Below are 7,217 nucleotides of genomic sequence, written 5' to 3' on the forward strand. Positions count from 1 at the left end.
AGCTATAAATTTGTAATCTAAGCTATATATATGTGTGTGTATATCTACATATATATAAATTTGTTTCTTTTTTACCAAAGAGATCAATCATGTGCTTTTTTTTTAAAAATTTTTTTGTATATAGTCCTTTCTTCATATTTTTATAAGTAAAGATATATATCTAGATATATAAATTTGCTTATTATTTTTGTAAAGATGCTTATTCTTCTGAAATTCTGTATATAGTATTTTCTCCACATTTTTTTATATAACTATATAATGATGAGTATTACATATATAAATTTCTTTTTATAATAGAGATCTTATATATATATATAGTCCTTTGTTTGTATTTTTCAAGTGTATATTGTATATTATATATGTATATAGATGATATAGATATTATATATAAAATATATGTGTATCGATAAGTACGTAGATAATTGTGATTATCTCAACAGATATGCATCATCTGGAGTGAACTGCTTTTTGGAATTTACGCTGCAAGCCTTGCTATCTATCTCCACAGCATTCGCAGTGCCGATGTGACCACACAAGGGACTTTGTGCTCGGAATTGATAGCCAGATTTAATTAGCTGTCGGCCATTAAGTTTTCTTGTTTACCAAATTGTCCTCCAAGATGCTTCTCTTGTGGACCAGGCCATCTTACAGCTTGGTTAAGTTTGTAATTTCTCATTCTTTTGATTGACTTATAAGACATAATGGTCTCCATGCAAGCTCTGTTATATGCTCGACCTCCCAGATTGCATGTAAATCTTCTTGTCAATTGTTGTGAACTAAGTATCTCATACACCAGGTACCCTATTATGATTATTTCTTCAATGATTTTTCCTTCACTCTCATAGTCTCATCTGATATCATTCTGATGTTCTGTTCCATTCATTTGCTTATTGATCAAAAAAATCTGCGTTTACTGACTTGAGATCTATTATTTAGTCTTCGAGGAAGTTTGATTCAGTGCTCTGTGCCTTGATGATCAATGGAGGTACTGTTTTACTGGTTTCTTTAATGTGTTTGTTATTTTAAAGTTCTTCCAAATGCCTTTTGTATTAGTTGCTACCAGTAGTGTTATTTGGTTATTTCATGCAATGGACTTCTATTCCCTTCGCTACATAGTTATATCTAGAATAAAATTCTACTCCATTATCATACAAACACCGTGAATTCCTCTGAGTTGTATGCACATGATGATCATCCCAAAATCTGTGAGAAAAAAATGAGAGAAATAAAAAGAGAGAGAGAGAAAGAGAGAGAAGTTTGCTGCCCTTTTGATCGAACAAAAAGAAGCTCAGCGAAGAAAAAATAGAGAAGCATATCACAGAAGAAAGTTAAACCAAACTGTTGTACAACCCGCTTCCTCGACAATCTCTTGAGCCTTCCAAACAATCACGCAGCGAAACACCTACTACAATAGTCACTACTAACAACTGTGATGATGGTACGTATATATTCCACAATTTCTAGTTCCTTGCTCATTTATTTATTATTATTTTTTTTTGTTGACGAAGTGGGTGTCCGGTCAAGTCCGTAAAGGCGGCCCGACTAATCCCACTTCGGTCCAATCCAGCGCCCCAACTTAGACCTAGCACGTTAACAGCACGGAGAAGCCGATGTTGCTGCAGAGATTCGACCCCAGAACCTGCCTTGCTCATTTATACTTCCCTTGAGTATGCCCCTGCACCTATTAAACACATTGTTAATTTATATGTCTTTCTTATCAGTTAACAAAGCTTGCAAACCTGTTCACTTTGTAGTTTCTGTGACTCAAAATTTGGAGCAATAGAACTAATTATTATTATGCAGAGGAAAACGGATGCCGCAGTTAACTGAGCAGCATTTGCATCACGCATGTCCTCTTTCTGATCGAGTTACCTATATCCAACTATTAGTGTAACAACAGTAAACTTAAAAAAAAAAAAAATCATTCTGTACCATTATTCTGTCACTTTCCAATGAAACGCTTCCATGTTCGCAATTCCAATATACATGTTCCTTTTCCATATTTTCCAATTTTTATCTTAACTCATTGCTTTGCAAATTCTTTATGCTGGTTCTTAGTTATCCAACTTCGCAAATGTCCTGCTCCTCTTGCCCCTGATACACATGGAAATCATCTTCAACATTCACAAGTTCTATTAATTGGTTGTGGCAGCCAATGCAATCGTGGTAAATGCCTAATACTTACTATATTCAGAACTACCATAATAGCTTGTTTCTTGTTAGTTGATATAATCAATTGTTTATCTCTTTCTATGCGACAGGTAATGAAGTTTATGTATTTGACACTGCATCAAAATTAAAAAATGATCTCTCCTACTTCTCCACTTATGAAGAAGATCTTCATCTCTATCATCTTTATATAAATATTACTACTCCCATAGCAACTGTTATTTCAGGCGTATAACTGTACTTCTCTGAATTATCTAAAACCAAGGTAATTCTTCAAGCACCAACCGCAATCACATGTGCTCAGATTATAGTGCACACATGATAAAGGTGTGTAACTGCTTCAAATGATTTGTTCTTTGATCCTTCCACGCTTTCTTGAACATAAAAATATATTCTTCAATATATGATCCTTTACCATGTTTTTCTCACTCAATTCATTATTGTTCATCTTGCACTAATAGCTGACTCGTTCACGTGTATGAACCACTTCAAATTTCTTCCCAAAAACATCGAAGATACTTCAGGTACCTAATACTCTTGACAACTTTACATATATAGTTTCCTATTGACCTGTATTAAACTGCTTGGCACATTCTTTGTACAATGCGATTAACTCAACGTATTTGCCTTTGTAGAGCTGTTACCTAATACCATCTCAGTTCCAAACAAGCACCAACTGTACACATGTGAAATCCTGCCATCAAAGAATATCAACTACTATACACATGTGAAACAAACAACAAATTAAAAATACAAAAAAAAAACTTAAAACAAAAAAATACATTAAAAAATTAATAAAATTTTTACAAATAAATTAAAACATAAAATAATGCAAAATGCGACACTACACAATATATTAATAAAGTTGTCTAGTATAGCATTACTAGTGACAGCTTAGTGACACTAGTTTATTGCTGCATTACTTAATTGGTTGGAGTTTGGGAAGTGGAAAGGGTTAAATATTAAAAACCTCCCTGTGGTTAAATTAATATCACATTAACTTCCCGCAGTTTAGAAGCTAACATTTTAGCTCGTCATGATTTGCCAAAAAGTGTAACTGTTAGTTTTTCCATCCAACTTAACAGTCAAATAGAAATAACTAAATTTTTTAAATGAAATAATTATGAGATTACCTAATTACCTGTAAAGCAAGGTCAAAATTAGATCACAAGGAAAATCTGTTATAGACTTTAGGGTAACTATAAAATATCACAAAAAAGCTTCTTCTTCTCCAATCGTCTTCTTCGAATGATTGCTCCGCGCCACCAGAAACCACCACCACCATCAGTGACAGAATCACATGAAATGTATACTTAGGACACCGCAATTTGCATACATTATGATTTGTGTGCTCGAATTTACACAAAAATTTACCAGAAGGGTGTGAAACAGGCAGCAGCAATCATGGGTTTTCGATCTTTTCCTGTTTAAATCACCCATCAATGTTCATAAAGCTTACAACCCAATGATCCAGAAATCATTTACCACACAATTAGACCGGCACCAGTGACAAAAATATCTTGTATGCTCAAAATCAAGAGATAGACCAGCCACTCCTCCAATTTTGAAGATGCCGGCAAATTGGGTCATGTAATTCGGGGTTATGAGCTTTTTTTTTTCAATTGCATAATTGTGTGTTTTGGAGAATGTGCCCTGACATGGTTTCCTCGAAGAATACTACCGATTGTTGTAAATAAAGAAATATTTTAAAAGATTTTGTTGCACAGTGAAAAATCGGAGAGATTTCTCGTCATTTTATAATGTTTTTTTTTATTGAGTTTGTGTTAGATTGATAATTAGTATGAGTCAGCATCCATAAAAGGAAAGTTGAGTTAGGACTATTTAGTTCGAACTGCATCGTTTCTTGCATGGGCCCAAGTTAGTTTTACACGTACTCCAACGTTCAGAATCACAAAAGAGCATGTTTTACGTGACTTTTTTCTGACTCCTTATTTGGAAAGCACACTCATACTCACAGCTCTAGTTGAATTTTCCTAATATTTTCTGGTTCTATTCCTCCTTGTTTACATAAACAAGAAGATTTATTTTATTTTGAGAAAACATTTCAACTTTCTGAAATAGTTTTTAAAACAGTGCTATTAAGACTCAAGCTTCCTCAAATTTAGTCTGCGATTTTGTTAGCATTTTTCGGACTATTTTTCCAACACTGATGTTCTACTATTTGCTTTCGAAAGTGAGGCTACACCCGCTTCTTTGAAAATAGAAGGTGAAGAGGAACTGCAGTTAATTTTTGGTCCTAGAAAATTCTCCTTTTGTTGTTGTATTAGCTTGTTGTAACTGCTTATCTGAATCCTAACATGTTGCAATTATCCCTATAGTATATCATAAACTGCCTTGTAAGGAAGTACCTTAAAGCAGTATTTGTCTTCGAAAAGGTAACCTAACAATGTTGTATTTCTGAATGAGTTCATCCATTGAACTGTATAACAAATCTTAGCATCCTACAAAATTTGATCTTCTCCCATATGCATAGAGAAATTATCGATTAATGAGATTGTATTTCAGGTTGAAAATGAAAAATGGACTCCTTTCTTTTAGAAGATTCTTCATGATTCTTCATCAAAGTAATGAGAACCTATCTGGGCTGTGCAATCTTTAGTCTGTTTTTTTGTTATGGGTTTGGTGTCTTGTGCAAATAATCAATGTAAAAGCAGACCTGCAATCCAGCCATAGCTTTAATACATTGATCATGGACAACTTTATGAACTCAGAATTTTAAATTTTGTGAAGTTCATAATTTTTCTGATTCCCCACCACAATTTCATTCCTGAGGTATCTGTTATGATCTGATACGTAGATATGAAAATTTATTTTCGGAAGTGCCACATGAAGAATATCAATGACCAGAGGTGCTCTGGCTGACCTATTCTTTGTCTAAGCATGAATTTGCCTTGTATGTCTTGCATACTGGAACCCTTCATTTTGCCCATCTTTATCTATGTTTAAGATCAAGTATAAATTTTTTTGACAAAAAAGGGTTGCTACAGAGGAATTTTCATATTGTTGCAGTAGTGCAGCTGAATATTAAAGGACAGACGATGAAGCTGAGAGTTGTACAGCATTTTATTGGTGTATAATGCTTAAGTTCATGAAATTAATTTGCCTAGCTAGATGATGTTTTTGGCATTTAGAACAAAATGGCTCACTCCAAATAGTTCTTCCTAAATGGTCTGCAACTTAGTATTGCAGGAGATATTCTTGTTATCAATTGTTCTTGATGGTAGCCAACCCAAAGAAATAGAAAACCTTGAAAACATTTTTTTAAATTACTTTTGAGCTGATCCTTGAGGAAGTAATGAGATCTACGTGCTGGGCTTTTCTGGTTATAATGGTCCTCCTTTAATATGCTTGAGAAAATTGAAGGATAATGTCTAAATGCAGTAGTTTGCCCCTTGGGGCTGCGCATGCTTTATGGCTCCTTAGAAGCTTGAAAAGGCAAAAATCAGGCACCACCTATCCATGTTACTTGATTGACTGGAAGCTTAATTGTATTAGTTCTTGCGTTGTGAATAGAGAGCCTGGTCAACTTTTATACGATATAAGTTCATTTTCCTTCATTAACTTTTTAAAATGCATCCAATTCAAACAATGCACTCCCCACATTTTTTTTTCTAGTTTTAATCTAGTTGTTGCAAAATTAACTTACTAAGTTGGGTTAGTCTGTTTTCTAAGTTTGTTAACACGAGCTTTTTTATACCAACAGGTTAACAGGATCGAAGTGCAGTATGACAAAACATCAAAACAGGTTGACGTCCAGGCACTTGAGGAAACCCTGTGGGACCATATAAGCGAAAAAAATCTGGCAGAAGTGCAGGTAACTTTAACATTTTCCTTAAATCATGGTACTTTACCTTTAATACATATTCCGCACAGTTGTCTATGCGGCAGTTCTAGAGCCCAAGTTAGAATACGTTACCTTTAATACCGTAGAAGAATATTCAATATTTGGCCATAATGATGACTAAGATGATCAATTCAATGAATATTAACCATAATTGCAAATAGCTAGTTCATGCTGTTCAATTGTCATATTATCCTCATCTCCCAAGCCTTCCAATAAACAGTTAGCGTGAATGGTGGTCATAGGCTGAGGGCCGGGCTTTTTATCACATTGTCTTATGTTCTTTTTCTGCATTTTATCAATGCAAACAGGAAAACACAGAAGACCACAAAATATCTTTTAAGCAAATTTTAGCCACTTTTCCAAGTGACTGCAGAGCAGCATCATCTGTGTGAGACATCTCTCCTCATTTGTGTTTCATATGCTTATTGCATCTCGCAAATGAGCATGGGTAGTGGATCCAAGTGTCTGCTAACTTGGATGATCTCAGTATTCATCTTTAGATTCATAATAATATGGTTTTGGGAGATGCATTTTCAAGCTTCACCGGCTCATCTGCACGTGATATCTTTTGGAAGTGCATATTACTTTGTGTATTGTTGTTCTTCCTCCTCTCATATTCCTACCGTACCATTGATATGGTTTAGACTGGGAATCAACCATCTGTCCTAAGAATGTACCTAAGATGTAGCATCCATAGATGTAATGTAATGTGGTGTTTGACTAACAAATTTACTTTTTGAGTGGTGGATATCTCATGGTTTCTGCTTAAACCTATATCAAAATTGTTGGCTTTTGTTGCGATGATCTGTCAGCAAGATTTCATTATTTTCCTTTCCAAACACAATCAAATCCTCAATTCTTGCTTTTCATTGTCATTTGGTCACTTTTTGAGGACTGCATTTCCTAGGTAAGGACTAGAATCAAATGGAGAATTAGTCTAATGTTGCTTGAACTCACGATAACTTGCACCTCTCTTTATCTCCAGTTGTTTCGTTTCATAAAGAGGATACATGTTGTAGCACGAATTTGTGATAGTTTGCATGGGATGGTTCTGAAATAATGTAGACTTACATCAAAGTGAGACAATTTAAATCCAATTATACGAACCTTGATGCAGATGCAGCTACCATTAAGATAGGCATTTGATGATTCTCTTGTAATAATCAATTTGTTATTGTATCAG

General features: G+C 34.4%; 1 long non-coding RNA gene across 1 annotated transcript; it reads left to right on the plus strand.

Moving 5' to 3' along the window:
• Nucleotides 1-737: 737 nt before the first annotated feature.
• On the plus strand, nt 738-6,804 carry LOC140038077 (uncharacterized). Its single transcript, XR_011841888.1, has 7 exons — nt 738-796; nt 937-1,667; nt 2,059-2,166; nt 2,435-2,496; nt 2,631-2,693; nt 5,894-6,004; nt 6,343-6,804. It is a non-coding gene; the product is annotated as an uncharacterized lncRNA (long non-coding RNA).
• Nucleotides 6,805-7,217: the final 413 nt, after the last annotated feature.

This window comes from Coffea arabica, chromosome 3c (genome assembly GCF_036785885.1).
Source record: "Coffea arabica cultivar ET-39 chromosome 3c, Coffea Arabica ET-39 HiFi, whole genome shotgun sequence".
Classification (NCBI taxonomy): domain Eukaryota; kingdom Viridiplantae; phylum Streptophyta; class Magnoliopsida; order Gentianales; family Rubiaceae; genus Coffea; species Coffea arabica.